General features: G+C 40.9%; 4 non-coding genes across 4 annotated transcripts; all 4 read left to right on the top strand.

Moving 5' to 3' along the window:
* The first annotated feature begins 598 nt into the window (after positions 1-598).
* TRNAE-CUC (transfer RNA glutamic acid (anticodon CUC)) lies at positions 599-670 on the top strand. The gene has a single exon. It is a non-coding gene; the product is annotated as a tRNA-Glu (tRNA).
* A 2,358-nt stretch (positions 671-3,028) lies between these two features.
* Positions 3,029-3,100, top strand: TRNAE-CUC (transfer RNA glutamic acid (anticodon CUC)). Its single transcript has one exon. It is a non-coding gene; the product is annotated as a tRNA-Glu (tRNA).
* Positions 3,101-4,543: 1,443 nt separating this feature from the next.
* On the top strand, positions 4,544-4,615 carry TRNAE-CUC (transfer RNA glutamic acid (anticodon CUC)). The gene has a single exon. It is a non-coding gene; the product is annotated as a tRNA-Glu (tRNA).
* Positions 4,616-8,523: 3,908 nt separating this feature from the next.
* Positions 8,524-8,595, top strand: TRNAE-CUC (transfer RNA glutamic acid (anticodon CUC)). The gene has a single exon. It is a non-coding gene; the product is annotated as a tRNA-Glu (tRNA).
* Positions 8,596-14,985: the final 6,390 nt, after the last annotated feature.

Genomic DNA, 14,985 nt, shown 5'->3' with positions numbered 1-14,985 from the left:
CCCTGGTGGTCTAGTGGCTAGGATTCGGCGCTCTCACCGCCGCGGCCTGGGTTCGATTCCCTGTCAGGGAAAGTGAGGTCCTCGGAATATTTTTGCCAAAAACACCAACCTTTCAAAGAAATGATGCACTTTCAGTTCAGCGCATCATTTCTAATACTTGAGCAACAGTGAGTTGTCAAAACAGACAATGGAAATTGATAACAAAGAGTCAGCTATCTTCCTTTCTTAGTGAATATTTTTCAGTTAGCTACTAAAAGACTTGTGCTCTTGTACAAAAGTATTTTTTTCATCAGAACCAATTAGACCATATTTGATATCTGAGTCATTAATGTCTTCTTTCTTTAGCACCAGAACAATTTATCATGGAGCCAGGGACTCTCAACGTCTAGCTCCTCAAAATAATTTTTTCGTGCCAGTACTATACATCCATCAGGTAAAGCTGCTGTGTGGTGTAATTTAAGACTGCTATGCACAACCATTTTTACTCTCCTTCATTCTAAAACTGATTCCTAGTAGCCCACTCCCTCACATTCCATTGCTTTGGACTTCATTCAGGAAACTTCCTTTTCTTTCATGGTGTGTCAAACTAAACCATCCATCCCTGGTGGTCTAGTGGCTAGGATTCGGCGCTCTCACCGCCGCGGCCCGGGTTCGATTCCCGGTCAGGGAAAGTGTGGTCCTCGGAATATTTTTGCCAAAAACACCAACCTTTCAAAGAAATGATGCACTTTCAGTTCAGCGCATCATTTCTAATACTTGAGCAACAGTGAGTTGTCAAAACAGACAATGGAAATTGATAACAAAGAGTCAGCTATCTTCCTTTCTTAGTGAATATTTTTCAGTTAGCTACTAAAAGACTTGTGCTCTTGTACAAAAGTATTTTTTTGACATGGAGTGTCAAACTAAACCATCCCTCCCTGGTGGTCTACTGGCTAGGATTCGGCGCTCTCACCGCCGCTGCCTGGGTTCGATTCCCGGGCTGGGAAAGTGAGGTCCTTGGAATATTTTTGCCAAAAACACCAACCTTTCAAAGAAATGATGCACTTTCAGTTCAGCGCATCATTTCTAATACTTGAGCAACAGTGAGATGTCAAAACAGACAATGGAAATTGATAACAGAGAGTCAGCTATCTTCCTTTCTTAGTGAATATTTTTCAGTTAGCTACTAAAAGACTTGTGCTCTTGTACAAAAGTATTTTTTTCATCAGAACCAATTAGACCATATTTGATATCTGAGTCATTAATGTCTTCTTTCTTTAGCACCAGAACAATTTATCATGGAGCCAGGGACTCTCAACGTCTAGCTCCTCAAAATAATTTTTTCGTGCCAGTACTATACATCCATCAGGTAAAGCTGCTGTGTGGTGTAATTTAAGACTGCTATGCACAACCATTTTTACTCTCCTTCCTTCTAAAACTGATTCCTATTAGCCCACTCCCTCACATTCCATTGCTTTGGACTTCATTCAGGAAACTTCCTTTTCTTTCATGGAGTGTCAAACTAAACCATCCCTCCCAGGTGGTCTAGTGGCTAGGATTCGGCGCTCTCACCGCTGCGGCCTGGGTTCGATTCCTGGTCAGGCAAAGTGAGGTCCTCAGAATATTTTTGCCAAAAACACCAACCTTTCAAAGAAATGATGCACTTTCAGTTCAGCGCATCATTTCTAATACTTGAGCAACAGTGAGTTGTCAAAACAGACAATGGAAATTGATAACAAAGAGTCAGCTATCTTCCTTTCTTAGTGAATATTTTTCAGTTAGCTACTAAAAGACTTGTGCTCTTGTACAAAAGTATTTTTTTTGACATGGAGTGTCAAACTAAACCATCCCTCCCTGGTGGTCTACTGGCTAGGATTCGGCGCTCTCACCACCGCTGCCCGGGTTCGATTCCCGGGCTGGGAAAGTGAGGTCCTTGGAATATTTTTGCCAAAAACTCCAACCTTTCAAAGAAATGATGCACTTTCAGTTCAGCGCATCATTTCTAATACTTGAGCAACAGTGAGATGTCAAAACAGACAATGGAAATTGATAACAGAGAGTCAGCTATCTTCCTTTCTTAGTGAATATTTTTCAGTTAGCTACTAAAAGACTTGTGAACTTGTACAAAAGTATTTTTTTCATCAGAACCAATTAGACCATATTTGATATCTGAGTCATTAATGTCTTCTTTCTTTAGCACCAGAACAATTTATCATGGAGCCAGGGACTCTCAATGTCTAGCTCCTCAAAATTATTTTTTCGTGCCAGTACTATACATCCATCAGGTAAAGCTGCTGTGTGGTGTAATTTAAGACTGCTATGCACAACCATTTTTACTCTCCTTCCTTCTAAAACTGATTCCTAGTAGCCCACTCCCTCACATTCCATTGCTTTGGACTTCATTCAGAAAACTTCCTTTTCTTTCATGGAGTGTCAAACTAAACCATCCCTCCCTGGTGGTCTAGTGGCTAGGATTCGGCGCTCTCACCGCCGCGGCCTGGGTTCGATTCCCTGTCAGGGAAAGTGAGGTCCTCGGAATATTTTTGCCAAAAACACCAACCTTTCAAAGAAATGATGCACTTTCAGTTCAGCGCATCATTTCTAATACTTGAGCAACAGTGAGTTGTCAAAACAGACAATGGAAATTGATAACAAAGAGTCAGCTATCTTCCTTTCTTAGTGAATATTTTTCAGTTAGCTACTAAAAGACTTGTGCTCTTGTACAAAAGTATTTTTTTCATCAGAACCAATTAGACCATATTTGATATCTGAGTCATTAATGTCTTCTTTCTTTAGCACCAGAACAATTTATCATGGAGCCAGGGACTCTCAACGTCTAGCTCCTCAAAATAATTTTTTCGTGCCAGTACTATACATCCATCAGGTAAAGCTGCTGTGTGGTGTAATTTAAGACTGCTATGCACAACCATTTTTACTCTCCTTCATTCTAAAACTGATTCCTAGTAGCCCACTCCCTCACATTCCATTGCTTTGGACTTCATTCAGGAAACTTCCTTTTCTTTCATGGTGTGTCAAACTAAACCATCCATCCCTGGTGGTCTAGTGGCTAGGATTCGGCGCTCTCACCGCCGCGGCCCGGGTTCGATTCCCGGTCAGGGAAAGTGTGGTCCTCGGAATATTTTTGCCAAAAACACCAACCTTTCAAAGAAATGATGCACTTTCAGTTCAGCGCATCATTTCTAATACTTGAGCAACAGTGAGTTGTCAAAACAGACAATGGAAATTGATAACAAAGAGTCAGCTATCTTCCTTTCTTAGTGAATATTTTTCAGTTAGCTACTAAAAGACTTGTGCTCTTGTACAAAAGTATTTTTTTTGACATGGAGTGTCAAACTAAACCATCCCTCCCTGGTGGTCTACTGGCTAGGATTCAGCGCTCTCACCGCCGCGGCCCGGGTTCGATTCCCGGTCAGGGAAAGTGAGGTCCTTGGAATATTTTTGCAAAAAACACCAACCTTTCAAAGAAATGATGCACTTTCAGTTCAGCGCATCATTTCTAATACTTGAGCAACAGTGAGTTGTCAAAACAGACAATGGAAATTGATAACAAAGAGTCAGCTATCTTCCTTTCTTAGTGAATATTTTTCAGTTAGCTACTAAAAGACTTGTGCTCTTGTACAAAAGTATTTTTTTCATCAGAACCAATTAGACCTTATTTGATATCTGAATCATTAATGTCTTCTTTCTTTAGCACCAGAACAATTTATCATGGAGCCAGGGACTCTCAACGTCTAGCTCCTCAAAATAATTTTTTCGTGCCCGTACTATACATCCATCAGGTAAAGCTGCTGTGTGGTGTAATTTAAGACTGCTATGCACAACCATTTTTACTCTCCTTCCTTCTAAAACTGATTCCTAGTAGCCCACTCCCTCACATTCCATTGCTTTGGACTTCATTCAGGAAACTTCCTTTTCTTTCATGGAGTGTCAAACTAAACCATCCCTCCCAGGTGGTCTAGTGGCTAGGATTCGGCGCTCTCACCGCTGCGGCCTGGGTTCGATTCCTGGTCAGGGAAAGTGAGGTCCTCGGAATATTTTTGCCAAAAACACCAACCTTTCAAAGAAATGATGCACTTTCAGTTCAGCGCATCATTTCTAATACTTGAGCAAGAGTGAGTTGTCAAAACAGACAATGGAAATTGATAACAAAGAGTCAGCTATCTTCCTTTCTTAGTGAATATTTTTCAGTTAGCTACTAAAAGACTTGTGCTCTTGTACAAAAGTATTTTTTTCATCAGAACCAATTAGACCATATTTGATATCTGAGTCATTAATGTCTTCTTTCTTTAGCACCAGAACAATTTATCATGGAGCCAGGGACTCTCAACGTCTAGCTCCTCAAAATAATTTTTTCGTGCCAGTACTATACATCCATCAGGTAAAGCTGCTGTGTGGTGTAATTTAAGACTGCTATGCACAACCATTTTTACTCTCCTTCATTCTAAAACTGATTCCTAGTAGCCCACTCCCTCACATTCCATTGCTTTGGACTTCATTCAGGAAACTTCCTTTTCTTTCATGGAGTGTCAAACTAAACCATCCATCCCTGGTCGTCTAGTGGCTAGGATTCGGCGCTCTCACCGCCGCGGCCCGGGTTCGATTCCCGGTCAGGGAAAGTGTGGTCCTCGGAATATTTTTGCCAAAAACACCAACCTTTCAAAGAAATGATGCACTTTCAGTTCAGCGCATCATTTCTAATACTTGAGCAACAGTGAGTTGTCAAAACAGACAATGGAAATTGATAACAAAGAGTCAGCTATCTTCCTTTCTTAGTGAATATTTTTCAGTTAGCTACTAAAAGACTTGTGCTCTTGTACAAAAGTATTTTTTTTGACATGGAGTGTCAAACTAAACCATCCCTCCCTGGTGGTCTACTGGCTAGGATTCAGCGCTCTCACCGCCGCAGCCCGGGTTCGATTCCCGGTCAGGGAAAGTGAGGTCCTTGGAATATTTTTGCTAAAAACACCAACCTTTCAAAGAAATGATGCACTTTCAGTTCAGCGCATCATTTCTAATACTTGAGCAACAGTGAGTTGTCAAAACAGACAATGGAAATTGATAACAAAGAGTCAGCTATCTTCCTTTCTTAGTGAATATTTTTCAGTTAGCTACTAAAAGACTTGTGCTCTTGTACAAAAGTATTTTTTTCATCAGAACCAATTAGACCTTATTTGATATCTGAATCATTAATGTCTTCTTTCTTTAGCACCAGAACAATTTATCATGGAGCCAGGGACTCTCAACGTCTAGCTCCTCAAAATAATTTTTTCGTGCCCGTACTATACATCCATCAGGTAAAGCTGCTGTGTGGTGTAATTTAAGACTGCTATGCACAACCATTTTTACTCTCCTTCCTTCTAAAACTGATTCCTAGTAGCCCACTCCCTCACATTCCATTGCTTTGGACTTCATTCAGGAAACTTCCTTTTCTTTCATGGAATGTCAAACTAAACCATCCCTCCCAGGTGGTCTAGTGGCTAGGATTCGGCGCTCTCACCGCTGCGGCCTGGGTTCGATTCCTGGTCAGGGAAAGTGAGGTCCTCGGAATATTTTTGCCAAAAACACCAACCTTTCAAAGAAATGATGCACTTTCAGTTCAGCGCATCATTTCTAATACTTGAGCAAGAGTGAGTTGTCAAAACAGACAATGGAAATTGATAACAAAGAGTCAGCTATCTTCCTTTCTTAGTGAATATTTTTCAGTTAGCTACTAAAAGACTTGTGCTCTTGTACAAAAGTTTTTTTTTTGACATGGAGTGTCAAACTAAACCATCCCTCCCTGGTGGTCTACTGGCTAGGATTCGGCGCTCTCACCGCCGCGGCTCGGGTTCGATTCCCGGTCAGGGAAAGTGAGGTCCTCGGAATATTTTTGCCAAAAACACCAACCTTTCAAAGAAATGATGCACTTTCAGTTCAGCGCATCATTTCTAATACTTGAGCAACAGTGAGTTGTCAAAACAGACAATGGAAATTGATAACAAAGAGTCAGCTATCTTCCTTTCTTAGTGAATATTTTTCAGTTAGCTACTAAAAGACTTGTGCTCTTGTACAAAAGTATTTTTTTTTACATGGAGTGTCAAACTAAACCATCCCTCCCTGGTGATCTACTGGCTAGGATTCAGCGCTCTCACGGCCGCGGCCCGGGTTCGATTCCCGGTCAGGGAAAGTGAGGTCCTTGGAATATTTTTGCTAAAAACACCAACCTTTCAAAGAAATGATGCACTTTCAGTTCAGCGCATCATTTCTAATACTTGAGCAACAGTGAGTTGTCAAAACAGACAATGGAAATTGATAACAAAGAGTCAGCTATCTTCCTTTCTTAGTGAATATTTTTCAGTTAGCTACTAAAAGACTTGTGCTCTTGTACAAAAGTATTTTTTTGACATGGAGTGTCAAACTAAACCATCCCTCCCTGGTGGTCTACTGGCTAGGATTCGGCGCTCTCACCGCCGCTGCCTGGGTTCGATTCCCGGGCTGGGAAAGTGAGGTCCTTGGAATATTTTTGCCAAAAACACCAACCTTTCAAAGAAATGATGCACTTTCAGTTCAGCGCATCATTTCTAATACTTGAGCAACAGTGAGATGTCAAAACAGACAATGGAAATTGATAACAGAGAGTCAGCTATCTTCCTTTCTTAGTGAATATTTTTCAGTTAGCTACTAAAAGACTTGTGCTCTTGTACAAAAGTATTTTTTTCATCAGAACCAATTAGACCATATTTGATATCTGAGTCATTAATGTCTTCTTTCTTTAGCACCAGAACAATTTATCATGGAGCCAGGGACTCTCAACGTCTAGCTCCTCAAAATAATTTTTTCGTGCCAGTACTATACATCCATCAGGTAAAGCTGCTGTGTGGTGTAATTTAAGACTGCTATGCACAACCATTTTTACTCTCCTTCCTTCTAAAACTGATTCCTATTAGCCCACTCCCTCACATTCCATTGCTTTGGACTTCATTCAGGAAACTTCCTTTTCTTTCATGGAGTGTCAAACTAAACCATCCCTCCCAGGTGGTCTAGTGGCTAGGATTCGGCGCTCTCACCGCTGCGGCCTGGGTTCGATTCCGGGTCAGGCAAAGTGAGGTCCTCGGAATATTTTTGCCAAAAACACCAACCTTTCAAAGAAATGATGCACTTTCAGTTCAGCGCATCATTTCTAATACTTGAGCAACAGTGAGTTGTCAAAACAGACAATGGAAATTGATAACAAAGAGTCAGCTATCTTCCTTTCTTAGTGAATATTTTTCAGTTAGCTACTAAAAGACTTGTGCTCTTGTACAAAAGTATTTTTTTTGACATGGAGTGTCAAACTAAACCATCCCTCCCTGGTGGTCTACTGGCTAGGATTCGGCGCTCTCACCACCGCTGCCCGGGTTCGATTCCCGGGCTGGGAAAGTGAGGTCCTTGGAATATTTTTGCCAAAAACTCCAACCTTTCAAAGAAATGATGCACTTTCAGTTCAGCGCATCATTTCTAATACTTGAGCAACAGTGAGATGTCAAAACAGACAATGGAAATTGATAACAGAGAGTCAGCTATCTTCCTTTCTTAGTGAATATTTTTCAGTTAGCTACTAAAAGACTTGTGAACTTGTACAAAAGTATTTTTTTCATCAGAACCAATTAGACCATATTTGATATCTGAGTCATTAATGTCTTCTTTCTTTAGCACCAGAACAATTTATCATGGAGCCAGGGACTCTCAATGTCTAGCTCCTCAAAATTATTTTTTCGTGCCAGTACTATACATCCATCAGGTAAAGCTGCTGTGTGGTGTAATTTAAGACTGCTATGCACAACCATTTTTACTCTCCTTCCTTCTAAAACTGATTCCTAGTAGCCCACTCCCTCACATTCCATTGCTTTGGACTTCATTCAGAAAACTTCCTTTTCTTTCATGGAGTGTCAAACTAAACCATCCCTCCCTGGTGGTCTAGTGGCTAGGATTCGGCGCTCTCACCGCCGCGGCCTGGGTTCGATTCCCTGTCAGGGAAAGTGAGGTCCTCGGAATATTTTTGCCAAAAACACCAACCTTTCAAAGAAATGATGCACTTTCAGTTCAGCGCATCATTTCTAATACTTGAGCAACAGTGAGTTGTCAAAACAGACAATGGAAATTGATAACAAAGAGTCAGCTATCTTCCTTTCTTAGTGAATATTTTTCAGTTAGCTACTAAAAGACTTGTGCTCTTGTACAAAAGTATTTTTTTCATCAGAACCAATTAGACCATATTTGATATCTGAGTCATTAATGTCTTCTTTCTTTAGCACCAGAACAATTTATCATGGAGCCAGGGACTCTCAACGTCTAGCTCCTCAAAATAATTTTTTCGTGCCAGTACTATACATCCATCAGGTAAAGCTGCTGTGTGGTGTAATTTAAGACTGCTATGCACAACCATTTTTACTCTCCTTCATTCTAAAACTGATTCCTAGTAGCCCACTCCCTCACATTCCATTGCTTTGGACTTCATTCAGGAAACTTCCTTTTCTTTCATGGTGTGTCAAACTAAACCATCCATCCCTGGTGGTCTAGTGGCTAGGATTCGGCGCTCTCAACGCCGCGGCCCGGGTTCGATTCCCGGTCAGGGAAAGTGTGGTCCTCGGAATATTTTTGCCAAAAACACCAACCTTTCAAAGAAATGATGCACTTTCAGTTCAGCGCATCATTTCTAATACTTGAGCAACAGTGAGTTGTCAAAACAGACAATGGAAATTGATAACAAAGAGTCAGCTATCTTCCTTTCTTAGTGAATATTTTTCAGTTAGCTACTAAAAGACTTGTGCTCTTGTACAAAAGTATTTTTTTTGACATGGAGTGTCAAACTAAACCATCCCTCCCTGGTGGTCTACTGGCTAGGATTCAGCGCTCTCACCGCCGCGGCCCGGGTTCGATTCCCGGTCAGGGAAAGTGAGGTCCTTGGAATATTTTTGCTAAAAACACCAACCTTTCAAAGAAATGATGCACTTTCAGTTCAGCGCATCATTTCTAATACTTGAGCAACAGTGAGTTGTCAAAACAGACAATGGAAATTGATAACAAAGAGTCAGCTATCTTCCTTTCTTAGTGAATATTTTTCAGTTAGCTACTAAAAGACTTGTGCTCTTGTACAAAAGTATTTTTTTCATCAGAACCAATTAGACCTTATTTGATATCTGAATCATTAATGTCTTCTTTCTTTAGCACCAGAACAATTTATCATGGAGCCAGGGACTCTCAACGTCTAGCTCCTCAAAATAATTTTTTCGTGCCCGTACTATACATCCATCAGGTAAAGCTGCTGTGTGGTGTAATTTAAGACTGCTATGCACAACCATTTTTACTCTCCTTCCTTCTAAAACTGATTCCTAGTAGCCCACTCCCTCACATTCCATTGCTTTGGACTTCATTCAGGAAACTTCCTTTTCTTTCATGGAGTGTCAAACTAAACCATCCCTCCCAGGTGGTCTAGTGGCTAGGATTCGGCGCTCTCACCGCTGCGGCCTGGGTTCGATTCCTGGTCAGGGAAAGTGAGGTCCTCGGAATATTTTTGCCAAAAACACCAACCTTTCAAAGAAATGATGCACTTTCAGTTCAGCGCATCATTTCTAATACTTGAGCAAGAGTGAGTTGTCAAAACAGACAATGGAAATTGATAACAAAGAGTCAGCTATCTTCCTTTCTTAGTGAATATTTTTCAGTTAGCTACTAAAAGACTTGTGCTCTTGTACAAAAGTATTTTTTTCATCAGAACCAATTAGACCATATTTGATATCTGAGTCATTAATGTCTTCTTTCTTTAGCACCAGAACAATTTATCATGGAGCCAGGGACTCTCAACGTCTAGCTCCTCAAAATAATTTTTTCGTGCCAGTACTATACATCCATCAGGTAAAGCTGCTGTGTGGTGTAATTTAAGACTGCTATGCACAACCATTTTTACTCTCCTTCATTCTAAAACTGATTCCTAGTAGCCCACTCCCTCACATTCCATTGCTTTGGACTTCATTCAGGAAACTTCCTTTTCTTTCATGGAGTGTCAAACTAAACCATCCATCCCTGGTCGTCTAGTGGCTAGGATTCGGCGCTCTCACCGCCGCGGCCCGGGTTCGATTCCCGGTCAGGCAAAGTGTGGTCCTCGGAATATTTTTGCCAAAAACACCAACCTTTCAAAGAAATGATGCACTTTCAGTTCAGCGCATCATTTCTAATACTTGAGCAACAGTGAGTTGTCAAAACAGACAATGGAAATTGATAACAAAGAGTCAGCTATCTTCCTTTCTTAGTGAATATTTTTCAGTTAGCTACTAAAAGACTTGTGCTCTTGTACAAAAGTATTTTTTTTGACATGGAGTGTCAAACTAAACCATCCCTCCCTGGTGGTCTACTGGCTAGGATTCAGCGCTCTCACCGCCGCGGCCCGGGTTCGATTCCCGGTCAGGGAAAGTGAGGTCCTTGGAATATTTTTGCTAAAAACACCAACCTTTCAAAGAAATGATGCACTTTCAGTTCAGCGCATCATTTCTAATACTTGAGCAACAGTGAGTTGTCAAAACAGACAATGGAAATTGATAACAAAGAGTCAGCTATCTTCCTTTCTTAGTGAATATTTTTCAGTTAGCTACTAAAAGACTTGTGCTCTTGTACAAAAGTATTTTTTTCATCAGAACCAATTAGACCTTATTTGATATCTGAATCATTAATGTCTTCTTTCTTTAGCACCAGAACAATTTATCATGGAGCCAGGGACTCTCAACGTCTAGCTCCTCAAAATAATTTTTTCGTGCCCGTACTATACATCCATCAGGTAAAGCTGCTGTGTGGTGTAATTTAAGACTGCTATGCACAACCATTTTTACTCTCCTTCCTTCTAAAACTGATTCCTAGTAGCCCACTCCCTCACATTCCATTGCTTTGGACTTCATTCAGGAAACTTCCTTTTCTTTCATGGAGTGTCAAACTAAACCATCTCTCCCAGGTGGTCTAGTGGCTAGGATTCGGCGCTCTCACCGCTGCGGCCTGGGTTCGATTCCTGGTCAGGGAAAGTGAGGTCCTCGGAATATTTTTGCCAAAAACACCAACCTTTCAAAGAAATGATGCACTTTCAGTTCAGCGCATCATTTCTAATACTTGAGCAAGAGTGAGTTGTCAAAACAGACAATGGAAATTGATAACAAAGAGTCAGCTATCTTCCTTTCTTAGTGAATATTTTTCAGTTAGCTACTAAAAGACTTGTGCTCTTGTACAAAAGTTTTTTTTTTGACATGGAGTGTCAAACTAAACCATCCCTCCCTGGTGGTCTACTGGCTAGGATTCGGCGCTCTCACCGCCGCGGCTCGGGTTCGATTCCCGGTCAGGGAAAGTGAGGTCCTCGGAATATTTTTGCCAAAAACACCAACCTTTCAAAGAAATGATGCACTTTCAGTTCAGCGCATCATTTCTAATACTTGAGCAACAGTGAGTTGTCAAAACAGACAATGGAAATTGATAACAAAGAGTCAGCTATCTTCCTTTCTTAGTGAATATTTTTCAGTTAGCTACTAAAAGACTTGTGCTCTTGTACAAAAGTATTTTTTTTTACATGGAGTGTCAAACTAAACCATCCCTCCCTGGTGGTCTACTGGCTAGGATTCAGCGCTCTCACGGCCGCGGCCCGGGTTCGATTCCCGGTCAGGGAAAGTGAGGTCCTTGGAATATTTTTGCTAAAAACACCAACCTTTCAAAGAAATGATGCACTTTCAGTTCAGCGCATCATTTCTAATACTTGAGCAACAGTGAGTTGTCAAAACAGACAATGGAAATTGATAACAAAGAGTCAGCTATCTTCCTTTCTTAGTGAATATTTTTCAGTTAGCTACTAAAAGACTTGTGCTCTTGTACAAAAGTATTTTTTTCATCAGAACCAATTAGACCATATTTGATATCTGAATCATTAATGTCTTCTTTCTTTAGCACCAGAACAATTTATCATGGAGCCAGGGACTCTCAACGTCTAGCTCCTCAAAATAATTTTTTCGTGCCAGTACTATACATCCATCAGGTAAAGCTGCTGTGTGGTGTAATTTAAGACTGCTATGCACAACCATTTTTACTCTCCTTCCTTCTAAAACTGATTCCTAGTAGCCCACTCCCTCACATTCCATTGCTTTGGACTTCATTCAGGAAACTTCCTTTTCTTTCATGGAGTGTCAAACTAAACCATCCCTCCCTGGTGGTCTAGTGGCTAGGATTCGGCGCTCTCACCGCCGCGGCCCGGGTTCGATTCCCTGTCAGGGAAAGTGAGGTCCTCGGAATATTTTTGCCAAAAACACCAACCTTTCAAAGAAATGATGCGCTTTCAGTTCAGCGCATCATTTCTAATACTTGAGCAACAGTGAGTTGTCAAAACAGACAATGGAAATTGATAACAAAGAGTCAGCTATCTTCCTTTCTTAGTGAATATTTTTCAGTTAGCTACTAAAAGACTTGTGCTCTTGTACAAAAGTATTTTTTTCATCAGAACCAATTAGACCATATTTGATATCTGAATCATTAATGTCTTCTTTCTTTAGCACCAGAACAATTTATCATGGAGCCAGGGACTCTCAACGTCTAGCTCCTCAAAATAATTTTTTCGTGCCAGTACTATACATCCATCAGGTAAAGCTGCTGTGTGGTGTAATTTAAGACTGCTATGCACAACCATTTTTACTCTCCTTCCTTCTAAAACTGATTCCTAGTAGCCCACTCCCTCACATTCCATTGCTTTGGACTTCATTCAGGAAACTTCCTTTTCTTTCATGGAGTGTCAAAGTAAACCATCCCTCCCTGGTGGTCTAGTGGCTAGGATTCGGCGCTCTCACCACCGCGGCCTGGGTTCGATTCCCTGTCAGGGAAAGTTAGGTCATCGGAATATTTTTGCCAAAAACACCAACCTTTCAAAGAAATGATGCGCTTTCAGTTCAGCGCATCATTTCTAATACTTGAGCAACAGTGAGTTGTCAAAACAGACAATGGAAATTGATAACAAAGAGTCAGCTATCTTCCTTTCTTAGTGAATATTTTTCAGTTAGCTACTAAAAGACTTGTGCTCTTGTACAAAAGTATTTTTTTTGACATGGAGTGTCAAACTAAACCATCCCTCCCTGGTGGTCTACTGGCTAGGATTCAGCGCTCTCACCGCCGCGGCCCGGGTTCGATTCCCGGTCAGGGAAAGTGAGGTCCTTGGAATATTTTTGCTAAAAACACCAACCTTTCAAAGAAATGATGCACTTTCAGTTCAGCGCATCATTTCTAATACTTGAGCAACAGTGAGTTGTCAAAACAGACAATGGAAATTGATAACAAAGAGTCAGCTATCTTCCTTTCTTAGTGAATATTTTTCAGTTAGCTACTAAAAGACTTGTGCTCTTGTACAAAAGTATTTTTTTCATCAGAACCAATTAAACCTTATTTGATATCTGAATCATTAATGTCTTCTTTCTTTAGCACCAGAACAATTTATCATGGAGCCAGGGACTCTCAACGTCTAGCTCCTCAAAATAATTTTTTCGTGCCATTAGTATACATCCATCAGGTAAAGCTGCTGTGTGGTGTAATTTAAGACTGCTATGCACAACCGTTTTTACTCTCCTTCCTTCTAAAACTGATTCCTAGTAGCCCACTCCCTCACATTCCATTGCTTTGGACTTCATTCAGGAAACTTCCTTTTCTTTCATGGAGTGTCAAACTAAACCATCCCTCCCAGGTGGTCTAGTGGCTAGGATTCGGTGCTCTCACCGCTGCGACCTGGGTTCGATTCCTGGTCAGGCAAAGTGAGGTCCTCGGAATATTTTTGCCAAAAACACCAACCTTTCAAAGAAATGATGCACTTTCAGTTCAGCGCATCATTTCTAATACTTGAGCAACAGTGAGTTGTCAAAACAGACAATGGAAATTGATAACAAAGAGTCAGCTATCTTCCTTTCTTAGTGAATATTTTTCAGTTAGCTACTAAAAGACTTGTGCTCTTGTACAAAAGTATTTTTTTTGACATGGAGTGTCAAACTAAACCATCCCTCCCTGGTGGTCTACTGGCTAGGATTCGGCGCTCTCACCGCCACTGCCCGGGTTCGATTCCCGGGCTGGGAAAGTGAGGTCCTTGGAATATTTTTGCCAAAAACACCAACCTTTCAAAGAAATTATGCACTTTCAGTTCAGCGCATCATTTCTAATACTTGAGCAACAGTGAGATGTCAAAACAGACAATGGAAATTGATAACAGAGAGTCAGCTATCTTCCTTTCTTAGTGAATATTTTTCAGTTAGCTACTAAAAGACTTGTGCTCTTGTACAAAAGTATTTTTTTCATCAGAACCAATTAGACCATATTTGATATCTGAGTCATTAATGTCTTCTTTCTTTAGCACCAGAACAATTTATCATGGAGCCAGGGACTCTCAACGTCTAGCTCCTCAAAATAATTTTTTCGTGCCAGTACTATACATCCATCAGGTAAAGCTGCTGTGTGGTGTAATTTAAGACTGCTATGCACAACCATTTTTACTCTCCTTCCTTCTAAAACTGATTCCTAGTAGCCCACTCCCTCACATTCCATTGCTTTGGACTTCATTCAGGAAACTTCCTTTTCTTTCATGGAGTGTCAAACTAAACCATCCCTCCCAGGTGGTCTAGTGGCTAGGATTCGGCGCTCTCACTGCTGCGGCCTGGGTTCGATTCCTGGTCAGGCAAAGTGAGGTCCTCGGAATTTTTTTGCCAAAAACACCAACCTTTCAAAGAAATGATGCACTTTCAGTTCAGCGCATCATTTCTAATACTTGAGCAACAGTGAGTTGTCAAAACAGACAATGGAAATTGATAACAAAGAGTCAGCTATCTTCCTTTCTTAGTGAATATTTTTCAGTTAGCTACTAAAAGACTTGTGCTCTTGTACAAAAGTATTTTTTTTGACATGGAGTGTCAAACTAAACCATCCCTCCCTGGTGGTCTTCTGGCTAGGATTCGGCGCTCTCACCGCCGCTGCCCG

This window comes from Taudactylus pleione, unplaced genomic scaffold (assembly GCF_031769625.1).
Source record: "Taudactylus pleione unplaced genomic scaffold, aTauple2 ptg000174l, whole genome shotgun sequence".
NCBI lineage: Eukaryota > Metazoa > Chordata > Amphibia > Anura > Myobatrachidae > Taudactylus > Taudactylus pleione.
Note: the sequence above shows the minus strand (reverse complement) of the source record. Positions and strands in the feature narration are given on the sequence as shown.